This window comes from Microtus pennsylvanicus, chromosome 7 (assembly GCF_037038515.1).
Source record: "Microtus pennsylvanicus isolate mMicPen1 chromosome 7, mMicPen1.hap1, whole genome shotgun sequence".
Taxonomy (NCBI): Eukaryota; Metazoa; Chordata; class Mammalia; order Rodentia; family Cricetidae; genus Microtus; species Microtus pennsylvanicus.
This window is the reverse complement of record NC_134585.1, coordinates 53853129-53868573: the sequence shown is the minus strand read 5'-3', so window position 1 is coordinate 53868573 and position 15445 is coordinate 53853129.

Below are 15445 nucleotides of genomic sequence, written 5' to 3'. Positions count from 1 at the left end.
AGGCTGGTCTCGAACTCACAGAGATCCGCCTGCCTCTGCCTCCCAAGTGCTGGGATTAAAGGCGTGCGCCACTGTCGCCCGGCACAACTTTTTTTTTTTAAACTTTTTTGGATCATTATAAATTCATTCAATAGGGCTGGAGAGATGGCTCAGGGGTTTAAGTGCACTGACTGCTTTTCCAGAGGACTTGGGTTCGGTTCCCAGCACTCACATGGCAGCTCACGATTGTCTGTAACTCCAGTTTAAAGATAAATATGTATTGGGTGCCTAGGTGCAGTGCCAGGCCATGGGTGCCGTCTTAGGTACTGGAAATGCAGATTCCTGAGAAATAGTAGCTAGTTTTTCCAGTGCTGGAGATGGTCTCTGATCCCCATACACGGTAGGCAAACACTCCACCATGGAGCAAGCAACACCGTTTTCACCAATGAGTCACTGAGTCAAAGGGCTGTGAAGAAAGAACAACTCCTTTTCATTGATGAAATATATGAAAATTCATTGATGAAACTATGAAGATAGTGGAAGCTTTTGAAGTTGATGGAGTCGCTAGCCTCCCCCTCATTCTTTGATGATCTTTCCACCTGACTTATTGTCATTCCCTTCACGCCCACATCTTTCTAATTCCTGATGGCTTTTTTCTTCTTTTGGAGGGGAGTGGGAATTGTTCCAGGCTCTGTGACTCAACAGAGAGTCCCCCCAACTGAGTGGTAGATTGCGCATAAGGACAGCCACCACACTACCTCCTGTCCCATATGACCCATTCCAGGGGCTTGGCTGCTCCCCAGCAGGAGGTGAGTCCCTTGAATTTGGGCTGACGTTATGACTTGCTTTGACTAATAGGATGCAGTAGAAATGACTCTATCTGAGGTCCTGTAGTCAGGGTCTACAGATATCTTGAAAGTCCCCTTGATCTTCCTAGAAAACCTCAATGTCAGTTAAAGAAACTCACGCTAAGAACTGATTGCAATGATGCACACCACACACCTTTGACCCCAACACTTGAGAAGCAGAGGCAGGTGGATCTCTGTGAGTTCAAGCCCAGCTTGATCTACTAAGAGAGGTTTAGGACAGCCGGGGCTACACAGTGAAAGCCTGTCTTAAAAAAAAATGCCATTCAGTGGTGGTGTTTAATCTAAACACTTGGGAGGCAAAGTGAGGCAGATCTCTGTGAGTTCAAGACCAGCCTGATCTACAGAGACAGCTCTGGCTACACAGAGAAACCCTGTCTTTAATAAACAAAAGAAGCTTTCTGTACCAATATCACTCCTGCCAACATGGTGAACGTTCCTAAGACCCGCCTCGAAAAGAACAACAACAAAAAAACCTAAGACCCGCCAGAAAGTCTGCAAGAAGGGGCAAGCACAAACCCCGCAAAGTGGCACAGGACAAGAAGGGCAAGGATTCTTTGTATGTCCAGGGAAAACAGTGTTATGACAGGACACAGTGGCTATGGTGGGCAGACTAGACTAAGCCTACTTTCCGGGGGGGGGTGGGGAGGCTAAAACTACAAAGACTGCGGAGACTTGAGTGTGCTGAGCAGATCTAAGAGGATGCTGGCTAGTAAGAGATGCAAGCCTTTTGAACTGGGAGGAGATAAGAGAAAAGGCCAAGTGATCCAGTTCTAAGCTGATCTTGTTATGAAGACAATAACATCATGAGCTCTTACGCAAAAAGGAAAAAAAAAGATAGAAAGAAAAGAAAAACCAAAACCAAAAGAAAAAAAAGAAAATTGAGAGAAAAGACAAAAAGATAACTTCTGGTTCTCTGCAGATTCCAGCTGCATTTTTTCCTGCTCCCCTTTATTAAAAATGCTTCAAAAATATTTGTTTAAATTAGCTATGGTGACTCACACCTGTGATCCAAGCACTCGGGAGGGTGAGGACCACTGCATATTTCAGAAAGAAGAAAGAAAGAAGCTGTCTTTGCTGTTGCCGGCTCCTTTCCCATTGTACCATCAAGATTACTCCAGTGCCAAGGTCCCCAGTGTCCCCATCAGTGCCAAGGTCCCCAGTGCCCCATCAGTGCCAGCCCGATAATGAAATCTCAGCAGTCATCTCACTGATTGTCAAGTCACCTGACCTAATTCTCCCCCAGCCTGGAGGGTCACTCTCAGCTTCTCTGCCTCTGTAATGGCCACTTCCCCACCCCCTTCGCATCCTCCCATCTCCCAGGACTCCTCCCTGGTCCTCTTTCCTGTCTTTTCTTCCTTCCTCCCTGATGCCATTCAGCCCAGTTACACCAATAACTTTATAAGACACTCATTTCTGTCTTCCCTGCTAAGCTTTCTCCCTGAAATCCAGACTCAGGGACTGTCTGCCTAACCCCTCCACATGGATTAACAGATTTGGCTTTTGCAAACGCGAACCCCTGATTTCTACTCCAAACACCCTTCTTCTGTAGGTCTACCCATCTCAATTAGTGGCTGTTCCACCTGTCATATATTGGAGAGGACAGGTCCTTTGACTTCTCAGGGGCTCTCCATCCACCTTGGTTTTGTTTCCCTTTCTCCCCGCCCCCCAACCAAGACAGGGTTTCTCTGTGTAGCCTTGGCTATCTCTGTAGCCCAGGCTGGCCTCAAACTCCCTGAGATCCACCTGCCTCTGCCTCCTGAGTACCGGATTGAAGGCCTGCGCCACCACTGCTCGACCACCTTGTTTTTGGGGTCACTCACTGGCCTAGAGTTCATGGAGTAGGCAAAGCTAAAGAAAGCTGTCTGCTGGTCAGTGAGCCCAGGGATTATTAAAATGTGCCACCAAATTTGGCTTTTTTTATATGAGTTCTGGAATTAAACTCATGACTTCATGTTTGTATAGCAAACACTTTACTGACTGAGCCATCTCTCCAGTTTTCCTCCTCTTTCTCTTCTATCTTTGTGTGTGTGTTTATGCATGCATGTGTATGATATATGTATGGACATGTATGTATGATGTGTGTGCATGTGCATGTATGGCATGTGTATGTATTTATAGTATGTGTGTGCATGTGTGTTTATGTATGATGTGTGTATGCAAAGGCATGTGAGTGCCTGCACATGTATGTATGATATATGTTTGTATGGTATGTGTGGACATGCACATATATGTATAATGTGTATTATAGTATGTGTGTGCATGTGCATACATGTATACCTGTGGCATGTGTGCATGCACATATATCTATGGTGTGCACATGTGTGGGGGCACATGCCTGCATATGGAGGTCAGAGGACACTTTGTTTGAGGCAGGATATCTTTGTTATTTCCCAATGCACTTATAGTGCCAAGATAGCTGGCTCACAAGCTTCCAGAGAGAGATCTTTCCATAGGAACACCAGAATCACAGAGCTGCAGTATGCCCAGTTTTGTGTAGGTTCTGGAGATTCAGACTCAGGTCTTCATGGTTGTTCAGCAAGAACTGTACCTTCCCGAGCTATCTCCCCAGTCTCTCTTCTTTCTCTTACAATTCACATCCTGCAAGTTCTGCCTTCTAATCTGTCCATATTAGCCAGACATGGTGGCGCACACCTTCAATACCAGCAGTCTGGGGGCAGAGGCAGGTGGATTGCTGAGCTTGAAGCCAGCCTGGTCTACAAAGTGAGTTCCAGGACATCAAAAACTACACATAGAAACCCTGTCTCAAAAACCAAAACCATCACAACAAAGAGAATTTGTATTTGACTCTCTCTCTCTCTTTCTCTTTTTCGAGATAGGGTTTTTCTGTGTAACACTTCTAGCTGTCCTGGAACTAGCTCTGTAGACCAGGCCTCGAACTCACAGAGATCCGCCTGCCTCTGCCTTCCAAGTGCTGGGATTAAAGGCGTGCGCCACCACCGTGCAGCAACATTTGACCACTTTTCACAATTGACGCCAAATACCCTGGTCTGTGCTGCTGTTACTGCTTTCCTTTTCCCAACTTTATTTATTTATTATTTATTGTTTATGTTTATGGATGTACATGTACCACAGCCTGCAGGTGGAAGTCAAAGGAGAACTTTCAGGAGTCAGTTCTCTCCTATGTAGGTTCTAGGGATCGAACTCAGCCTTTAGCCTTAGCCGCAGACACCTTTACCTGCTGAGCCCTCACGGGCCAACTACCACTGCCGTTTCATTGAAATATTGCAACTTTTCAGGAGGGTCCTCTGATGATCACGTATCAGTCAGGGCGATCCTGATAAAAGTGAGGTCAGCTACTTAGACATATTTAGGCATACTTATGACATGGTATCTGAAACTAAATCCTGAAAAACTAGTTGGTAGAGGGCCAGTGAGATGACTCAGCAGATTAAAGCACTTGTCATCAGGCCTGATGTCATGATTAGATCCTGGAGCTCCACACAGTGAGAGGAGAGAACTGACTCCTACATGTTATACCCCGACCTTCACCCGCAGCTACACACATGTATAGACCCAAAATAACTATAGTAATAAAAAACAGATAGATAAACTCCTGTCAAAAATAATTAGCAGTGGGGCTGGAGAGATGGCTCAGTGGTTAAGAGCATTGCCTGCTCTTCCAAAGGTCCTGAGTTCAATTCCCGGCAACCACATGGTGGCTCACAACCGTCTGTAAAGAGGTCTGGTGCCCTCTTCCGGCCTGCAGGCATACACACAGACAGAATATTGTATACATAATAAATAAATAAAATAATTATTAAAAAAAATAATTAGCGGAGGGGTTGGAGAGATAGCTCAATAGTTGGGAGCGCTGACTTTTAGAGAAACCGGGTTCAACTTCCAGAGCCCACATGGCAGCTCATGATACCTTCACACAGACATATATGCAGGCAAAACACCAATGCACATAAAACTAAAATTAATTGGTTGGATTAATTAATTGGTCAATTAATTAATTGGTTAATCAATTAATTAGTGGGAGCCTGGAAAAATCTGAATTAAATCTGGAGTTTATTTCAAGGTTTCTCAGCTTTGACAAATATACCATAATATAGAGTTAACACTAAATAAAAACGGACAAAGGATATATGGGAATTCATTTTCATGCTTTTGTAACTCTTTTTGGTTGTTCTTGTTTCCTGTTTCATCTTTAAAATTTATTTTTATTATTTGTGTGTATGTGTGCATAGTTTATGTTCACATGTGTGTAGGTACCCTTGGAGGCCAGAAGGGGGCATCAGATTCCTGGGAGCTGGAGCTACAGGGGCTTGTAAATTGGCCCCTGTGTGCTGGGAACTGAACTAGGTCTTTTCGAAGATCAGCAAGTGCTCTTAAATATCATCTCTCCAGTCCCCATTTAGTCTTTTGTTGTTGTTTCGTTTTTGTTTTTGTTTTCCTAGGCAGAGAGAAACTGTGTAGTCCTAGAACTCTCAGAGATCTGCCTGCCTCTGCCTCCTGAGTGCTGGGATTAAAGGCGTGCACCACCACACCTGGCTGCTCCCAATGTGCTCTTATGCTGTGACTTTGACCTCATTGAGAGGTGGTGTCTTGTAACAAAAGTAGAAGAGACACTAAGTGACTTCTTTTTCTGTTTGTTTGTTTGTTTGGTTGATTTGTTTTTTGTTTTTTTTTGTTTGTTTGTTTTTGAGACAGGGTTTCTCTGTAGCTTTGGAGCCTGTACTGGAACTAGCTCTTGTAGACCAGGCTGGTCTCGAACTCACAGAGATCCACCTGCCTCTGCCTCCTGAGTGCTGGGATTAAAGGCGTGCACCACCACCGCCCAGCATCATGTGACTTCTAATGTTAACTGGCAAAACATGGCACAGGTTCACCTGATTCTCTTGAGATATGGCATTTGGAGTATGATGAATTGCCATGTAATCAGTCTGAGTGCCCTGAGACCACTGCCCTAGGCGGAGCAGTCACACAGAGAAGCCCCAGACTGTGACACCCAGACAGACCCTGCTGCTTCAGCACCAGTTCCCCAACTGACTGTGTCTGCGTACAAGACAGAGCCACCCAGCTGAGCCTTGCCTCAGTCCCTGCCCACAGGAATCTTAAAGGCCGCTAAATCAGTGGGTTAGTGCAGTGATAGACAACTGATAAAAGGAGGGATGGTGCACTGGTTTGAATACCAAAGACCAGCATAGGTTCATATTTGATTGCTTAGACAATGGCACTATTTGAAAGGATTAGAGGCGTGACCTTGTTGGAGTGGGTACAGCCTTGTTGGAGGAAGTGTGTCACTGAGGGTGTGCTTTGGGGTTTCCAAAGCCCAAGCCAGTTCCAGAGTCTGTCTCTCTTCCTGCTGCTTGTGGATCCTCAGCTATTCCTCGGGCACCATGGCTGTCTGTGTGGCGCCGTGCTCCCTACATGATGACAAAGGGCTAAACCTCTGCAACTGTAAGCTAGCCTCAATCAAATGCTTTCTTTATAAGAGTTGTCATAGTTGTGATGTCTCTTCATAGCCACAGAACAGTGAGTAAGACAGGTGGAGCATCAGAAGCGTCCCAAGGGAGCAAAGTCTCCTATTTCTGGGCCCAAGTTTCACATAAAGAAGGCGTTCATTCAGTGGACTCTAAGGATGCTCCGGCGGCTGTGCTTGATAACACTGCCATATCACTCATTGTCGATTTCACCTCTTCTTTGACATCTGGCAACTATCTTACCTTAATTTCTTAATCCTATAGAGAAATCAAATGCGTGTGGATACCAGTGGCTGTCTAGGGGACAGGTGGTGAGCATCCCTGGTGCCATCTGTCCAGGCTCTCCTGAAGGAGAGTGTGGCACCTGAAAGTAAAGGGACTGGAACTTAGAATCTGGCTGTGGGGACCCGAGGATGGGGGCTTTCTTGTGTCTGTTTCTTTGTATGTAAAATGGAGACATCCCGAGTTCTCAGTGGCCTGCTCCCTGCCCACCCCTTCACCCTCCCTTACCCCATCCTCCTTCCTTCCCTCCCTCCCTCCCTCCCTCCCTCCCTCCCTCCTTCCCTCCCTCTTTCGCTGTGAGGATGGAATGGTTTGTAATGAAATGAACCTTTATAGCAAGCAGGGGGACAGGGGTGGGGGCAAGGTGAGCTAGTGGAGGGTTCCTTGTGGAGTCAAAGTCACTTTTTTGCCCCAGAGTAGGTTTGGCCAGAAGAGTCAGGACAGGAGATGGAGCAGGGCTGTGCTGGACTGTACTGGGACTTGTCTCTCCAAACTGTCTCTGTTGCAGTGGGAATCTGTCCACTTTCAGCCCCTTTACATGTCCTTCGGTCCAGGCTTCTGGCTCTGCAAGGCTTTTGCTAATACACACCCTCCTTCCTTTAAAACCCCCAGGAATAGCAACTAGACTCACCACGTCTCAGGTTTCCCCATCTTTGGCAGAAGCCTCACTTCTCTCTAGGTAACTGAGTCTCCTCCCTTTACCACAGTCCAGGGACCCTTCTATCCCACTGCCTCTGCTCTGCCTAGCATTTCTGTCCTGGTCTTTGCAGCCCATTCCCCCCCCCCTTTTTTCAGTATGCCTTGAGGGTAAACATTGGCCGCCTAAGTTATCCTCTGCTCCTCTCTCCTGCTGTGACGTCATTGCAAATGTTAATGTGATGATACCTAACGATACTCTGCTATACTCATAGATCTGTCCCTAGCCCAACTGTCATCAGAGGCTTCACCCAGCAACTGACGGAAATAGAGACAGAGACCCTCAGTCGGACATTAAGCTGAGCTCAAGGAATCCTGCAGAAGACAGAGAGGAAGGATTGTAGGAGCCAGAGAGGCCAAGTCATCACAAGAAAATGCACAGAATCAACCAGTCTGTGCTCATAGGAGCTCAAAGTCTGAACCGGCATGGGACTGACCTATGCCCTCTGCACATATGGGACAGTTGTGTAGGTTGGTCTTTGTGTAGGACTTCTAACAGTGGGAGCAGGGGCTGTCTCTAATGCTTTTGCTGGCTATTGGGACCCATTCTTCATACTGGGTTCCCTTGCCCAGGCTTAATACAAGGGGAAGTGCTTAGTCTTACTGCAACTTGATATGCCATGTTTTGTTGATATCCATGGGAGACCTGCCCTTTCCTGAACAGAAATGGAGGAGGAGTGGATTGGGAGAGGCAGAGGGGAGATGGGAGAGAGTAACTGGGAGGAGAGGTGGGCGGAGGAACTATGGTTAGGATGTAAAATAAATAAATTAATTTCAAAAAAGAGCTCCGGGCATGGTGGCCCATGCCTTTAATCCCAGCACTTGGGAAGCAGAGGCAGGCAGAATGTGTTTATACAGATATTTGTGCTTTCTTTCCTCAATATCTTTGTTAAGTGATACAATATCAATTAAGAGAATATCAATGGTTATCACATTTAAGTTTGATATATTAAAAGAATGTCCCTCAAAGGACATTCTAAATTTAAAATACATTGCAATTGTACAAGAGATAGTTATAGCATATTAGGTGTAATTATGACCTTGTTAAATATATAATGCATTCACCACTGTACGTGGGATAGCTATATCACGTTAGGAATAATTACGACATAGTTATTGTTTTCGTTTGGAGATTAAGCATGACATGTAGAGATGTGTGTGTCAAGCTTACAAAGGGTGGGAAGTGATGGCTAGTCTCGGTTGTCAACTGGCCACACCTGGAGTTCACTAATGGTGCCCGCGCACTCCTGTGACAGATTTTTGCTTAATTTGTTGAAGTGGAAAGATCCACGTCTAATCTGGATCTTTGAGATGGGAAGACAGACCTTCAGTCTGGAGCACAGCTTGCTAGAAGCCCATGTAAGGGACCTGGAAGAGAGAAGCTGCTCTCTCTGCCTACTTGCTCTCACCTCGCCAGCAAGTCCGTTCCTTCACTGGCATTGGAGCCTACTTCTTTGGGAAGACCAGCTGAGACGTCCAGCCTCATGGGCTGAACAACTACTGGACTCTTGGGCCTTCTGTTCGTAGGCAGTCATTGCTGGGTTAGCTGGACCACAGCCTGTAAGTCAATCTAATAAATCGATATAAATAATATATGTAAAATCTACATATATATATATATATATATTCATTCTGTAAGTTCTGTTCCTCTAGGGAACCCTGGATAACACCCTGACCATGCATTCAGTGTGATCAGCTGCCTCGAGCCCCCCACATGCCGTCTCTGCATTACACACTGTCTCCCCGCAAACTGTGAGTCAGAACTCAGCCCTTCCTTTCTTAAGTTGCTTTTCTCCGAGATTTTGTCACAGCAACCAGAAGGTAATACAGTGACCTTCCAGACACCTGACTTCTCTGAGCCTCAGGGTCCTTGCTGGTGAGAGACCATCCTATGAACTAGGCACTAGCCCAAGTGCTTTGTGGGTATGCAATGACTACCATTAATTGCTACTTGGTACAACCTGCCATCACTTAGAGACAAGCCTTCAAAAGAGATGAGAGCGTTTGTAACCTCTGGTCATGTAGATGAAGGATTGTATTGATAGGTGACTTGGGAAGACTGAGCATTGAACCCGGTGCCTCTTGCCTGCTGGGCACACACTGTACCGAGTGAACCACTCCTGTAGCCCACATTTATACACACACACACACACACACTCCAGATGGACCTGCGGGCTCTGGACCCCGTGGAGTCCTGAGGACGTGCAGATATGGCCTTTGTTCTCACAAAGTTAGGGCAATTGTCTGCTCTGCTGTTTGGTCGTCCTGCTTTCTCTAAGCCAGTTCTAGCCAGTCCAGCAGAGGCCCTAAGCAGTGGGGTTTTTTTCTTTTTTTCTTTTTGTTTTTCTTGACAGGGTTCCTGGGATTAAAGGTGTGTGCCACCCGCTCCCCAGTTTAACCTTCCTAATACTTTGACCCTTTAGTACAGTTCCTCACATTGTAGTGACCCCACCCATAATATTATTTTCATTGCTGTTTCATAACTGTAATTTTGATACTGTGATGTAAATATCTGATGTGGAGGATGTTTGATATGCAACCCCGTGAAAGGATCATTTGACCCCACCCCAAAGGTCGCGAGCCACAGATTGAGAACCACTGTACTAGCGTAGGGGCTGAGCTGGTGCTGGGAGACATATAGATTACATCTTTCATGGGGCATTCTGCCAGCAGAGGGGCCCTTGGGTCCTGCAACAAATGTTCCCTTCCTCTGGCTGCTTCCTGTTTTCCTTCCACCTCCATCCTACCTCACAGCAGTGTCAGAGCCAGCTGTTCAGGAGCTGAAGTCCAAGTTAAACTACTGTTCCCTGCTTACGGTTAGTGTGTGTGTGCACGCATGTGCGTGCATGTATGTGTCCTCAGGGACTGCTGTGCCTAGTCTCAGGCCCTGGATACCATGATTGGGATACCTGGATTTTCCTGTCTGAGCTAGGGTGGGCACTGAGGGTGGACATCCGAGAGCTGAGAAGTAATAGGGGACTGGTCATGCCTGAAGATGGGGTGAGGATGCTCCTTTTGAAAATGCCTGGAGAGGGAGCAGGTCCATTTAGACCCACAAGCCTGTGTAGACACAGGCACAGACCTGGGAGGACAGGAGTCCCACTCATCCAGGCGGTGAGTGTAAGGCCCAATAGTACCAAGCCTTCCCATACTGTGCCGCTTCTGCCACCTGCACTGCCTGGGGTGGATAAAGGGTGACCCTTTTCTGTGTTTTCTGTCTTAAGACATGGTCTCACTAAATTGTCCAAGTGCCTTGAACTTGTGATCCTTGTGTCTAAGCATCCCTAGTAGCGGGAATTACAGATCTGTGCCCCCAGGCTGGGTTCCAGGGTGGCCTCCCATTGTCCTTCTTAACACCTTACTCCACTCTTCGTAGTGTCCTCAAAATCTGTGTATACTGCTGCGCATGTCAGGGTCTCCATGGCTCAGGATAACGCTCATTATGGAAACCAGGCTGGCCTTGAAATCAATGCCTTCCTTCTGCTTCAGCTCCTGGGGGTGGAGATTCCTGGCATGAGATATCATGTCTAGGTTCCTGGATTTCCAATTTGAGTGTGTGTGTGTGTGTGTGTGTGTGTGTGTGCACGCAGATGGATATTAGGGTAGTTTCCATCTTTTGGTTATTGTCAGAGAATGCTGCAATGAATAAGTGCAAATATTAAAGTATTTAAATTTCTGATTTTATTAACTTGCTCGTAGGTGTTGAAGGATTTCAGGAATATGAAAAAGGATCTGGAGAGGTGGTTTGGCAATTAAGAGCATGTCGTGTCCTTTCAGTAGAACTGAATTCGGTTTCCAGCACCCACGTCAGGTGGCCTCCTTGGATACCTGCACAAACACAGCACACACACACACACACACACACACACACACACACAAATAAAAATTAAAATAAAAATTTTTGAGACAGAGTCTTACTGTGTACTCTGGCTAGCCTGGAACTTGCCATGTAGACCGAGCTAGCCTAAAATGGACAGTGATTTGCATGCCTCTCCCTCCCGAGTGCTGGGACTAACAGCACGTGCCACCAAAACAGGAAAAACTAAAAGATCTTATGGTTTTTTTTCATTTGTTTATTTTGTTTGGTTTGGTTTGGTTTTTTGAGACAAAGTTTCTCTGTGTAGCCCTGACTCTCCTGGAACTTGCTCCGTAGACCAGGCTGTTCTTGAACTCAGAGATCCACCTGCCTCTGCCTCCCGAGTGCTGGGATTAAAGGTATGTACCATTACTGACCAGCTTAAAATAAGATTTGAGAAGGAGGAGAAATAGGAGGAGGAGAATAGGAGGAGGGGGGGAAGAAGAGAGAAGAAGAAGAGAGAAGAAGAGAAAGAAGGAGGAGGAGGAAAAGGAGGACGAAGGACCTGTAAAATGGTTCAGTTATTAAAGGAGCTTCCCATCAAGCCCGATACCTTGATTTTGAGAAGAGAACAGATTTCTGAAACTTGTGTTCTAACCTCCAACCTAAGGCTGTGTTTATGCATGAGCTCTCTCTCCCGCCCCTAATGTTCACACACACTCACTAAATTCCAAGATTTTTTTGCTTATTATTTTAATTGTGTGTCTTTGTGTGAGTCTGGGCATGTGCTTGTAGGCACCCGTGGAGGTCAGAGGTGTGAAATCCCCCTGGAGCTGAAGTTACAGGTGCTTCTGACCACCTGACGTGGGTGCTGGAAACTGAATTAGTTCAGGTCCTCAGCAGGAGCCATTTCCTCAACCACTTAACAAATATATTTCGATATGTGCTTGAAAGTAAGAGTTAAGGGAAGGAGAGGTGGTCAGAAAAACATAAAACACACCTGAGAACATGGGTGTGGGCTTCTCCGAGACAGTCAACCAAAGTAAGCTGTACCCAGGAGTGGGAATGGTCACTTTTTCTTTCTTCCTTCCTTCCTTCCTTCCTTCCTTCCTTCCTTCCTTCCTTCCTTCCTTTCTTCCTTCCTTCCTTTTTGTTTCCTTTTGCTCTGTTCTGAGATAGGGTCTCATTCTCTAGCCCAGGCTGGCCTTGAATTCGAAGTGATCTTAGTTCTGAAGATCACTGAAGCAGTGCATTTACCACCATATCCAGCCCAAACTAGATTTCTTAGACTTCCATCAAACTCAATATCCTAAGATTGAAGAAAGGTTATATAGCACAACTTTATCCACCAGAATGGTGGCAAGGGATTTCATTAATAAAAAGAGTTAGCAGACATGGACACAAACTGATCACTACCCTTTAAAGTTTTGAAATTCTCTTTATGCTGGTTTTTTTTTTGACAAGGGCTCATGTGGAGGCATTTCAATTGTATTTTAATAAATAAAGACTGCCTGAAGATCTGAGAGTAAAACAGTCCCACTGGTCAACCTTATAGACTAGATTATGATAACACACATCTTTAATCTCAGTAGCCACAATGACACGCACCTTTAATCCAGGAAGCAACCCTAGTTGTCATAGAAATCGGGTGGTGCACGCCTTTAATCCCAGTCTTCTAAAGGAACATAAAACGGGGATGGAGGGAGATAGCTCTCAGACACAGTCTCATTCTGAGATTCCAGGAGGTAGGATCATCATTTCAGACTGAGGTCGAGGTAAGAGCCAGTGGCTAGCTGTTTTGCTTTTCGCATCTTCAGGTTGAACTCCAGTTTTTGACCCTGAGTTTTTATTAATCTATCTATCCATCCATCCATTATCTATCTATCTATCTATCTATCTATCTATCTACCTATCCATCCATCCATCCATCCATCCATCCATCCATCTATCTATCTATCTATCTATCTATCTATCTATCTATCTATCTATCTATCTATCTATCATCTACCTATCTATCCATCGATCATCTATCTATCCATCAATCTATTATCTATCTATCCATCCATCCATTATCTATCTATCTATCTTCTACCTATCTATCCATCAATCTATTATCTATCTGTCTATCTGTCCATCTGTCCATCTGTCTACCTGTCTACCTGTCCATCCATCTATCTATCTATCTATCTATCTATCTATCTATCTATCTATCTATCTACCTATAGACAGGGTTTCTCTATGTAGCCCTGGCTGTCTTGGAACTCTCTGTTTAGATGAGGCTGGCCTCAAAAGATCTTCTGTTTCCTCAGTGATGGGATTAAAGACATAAGCCTCCACCACCGCTCACTCAGAATTTAAAAAAAAAAAAGAAATCTTATTCCCTTTGAAAACTGGTTTTGCTACCACTGCCCAGCTCATAGTTTTCTATGTAAACCTTTCCTCTCAAGCTAATTTATCTTTATTCTGAGTTTTGATTTCCTTCCACAGCAAACGTCTTGTTTGAAAGTTTTGAATGAGTGACTAAGGGGAACTAAATGGAGATGTGTAATGATCAGGAGTCATTTTGGTTTATTTTGAGTGGGAAGATCAAAATAGGGACTTATTTATGCAAGTAAGGAAGTTTACAAATAAGCAAGCTCCCCCAAGCTACACTTCCAGCCTTTTGTTTTGAGTTTCCTTTAAAAAAAACTATGTGATTAATTTATTCAGTGTAATTTATTTGTTTTAGAAAATATATGTGTTAGAAGAGCAGGAAGGGTGGGAAATAAAAAGTAGGCTCCAGCTGGAAGTTGCAGTGAATCCCAGCACTTGGGAGGCAGAGGCTGATCTATATAGTGAGTTCCAGGATAGTCAGAGCTATGTAGTGAGACCCTGCCTCAATAAATAAATAAATAGATAAGTAAATAAACACATGATAGAAAGGATGAAAGGAAAGACGTGAAATTCTTCTCTAGAGACCTGGGATCCTCTCCGGAGGTTTTGTTTGTGTTGATGGAAATCAGCTCACCCAGAGACAGATCCAACTTCCATCCTGAGCCAGGGAAATGGATACCTCTGTGCACTGAAACCTTAATGAACTGTACGGGGATCAGCACAGGAGCAGCAGATGGAATTCCAGGACAATTGTTCCGGCTGTCACCAGAGAAGACTGGATGGCAGGGGCACTGGATAATTTATAGAGGGACAGATGCTAAAGCTTCCTCGGAACCATCTGGTCAAGAGGGGCCTGGGTTTGGAGTAGATGCCGTCTTTAGATCTGAATAAACTCTGGCCACGTGCCTCCATATCTCCTTTATCCAGTTTCTCCTTCTCCAGGAATCTTTTCAGAAGAGCTGAGCTCCCTGACAACCCAGATGCAGAACTCTAGCTGGTTCTCAGCTCAGGTTTTCCTCCGCTGAATCTGGGGCTTGTTATTGGCTACCTTTCCTGCCAGGACCAGGTGGTGTCGTGGGTGTGGGTGACTTTTCTTGTTGTTCTGTATTTTCGAGTCTTCTTCCCCACTAGTACATGCCAGAATCTTTCAGTCACTCACTTCCCGATCACTTCCTGAATGACAAATATTTATTGAGTACCTACTTTGACAAGCAGTTGTTCGGACACTGAGGCCATAGTGTCCTCCATAGCTGCTGAGGGGGGAGAAAGTTCTGGGGTTTTCACTGTAGTGGGACAGATGGTTGATAGACAGAGACATTTAAGATGATGTCAGGTAATGATAATCTCCGTGGCAGCAAATGTTAAGTGGCGTGGTGGAGGGGAGTGAGGTGCTGAGTGACCGGGGAAGGCTTCTTTGATGTGACAACATTTGAGCAAGGACACAACTGTTGGAGACTACCTAGAAGGAGGACATTCAGTCACAGGAAACATAAGACTGGAAGACCACGGCACAAATATACCGAGCACATCCATCACAGGAAAATCTGCCACCTCGTCACTGAGTATTGCGTGCCACGCACCTGCTGTGGAATAGAGATATACTCAGACATGCCTTGTGACTTGTGGAATAAAGATGATATACTCAGACACACCTTGTGACTTGAAGAAACGCTAGGGTAAAAGGGATACAGTGAGTAAACAATAATTATGGCGCTGAAGAGATGGCCCGGCAGTTAAGAGCATTTGCTGCCCTTGAGAGGACCCAAGCTCAGCTCCTAGCACCCACAGGGTGGCTCAGAACTGCCTATCACCCCAGTTCCCAGGGACCCAATGCCCTTTTCTGACCTCTGCAGGCTCCTGCATGCACTTAGTGTAGGTACGCATAAAATAAGTTAATAGTTACGGTACAGGATATTCATAATGAACGTCTATGGGACTTGTCAGAGCTGTCTAGTAAAAGGTGCCGTCAGAGGTGGTCTGGAAGAGGTGACAAGTGAAGATGA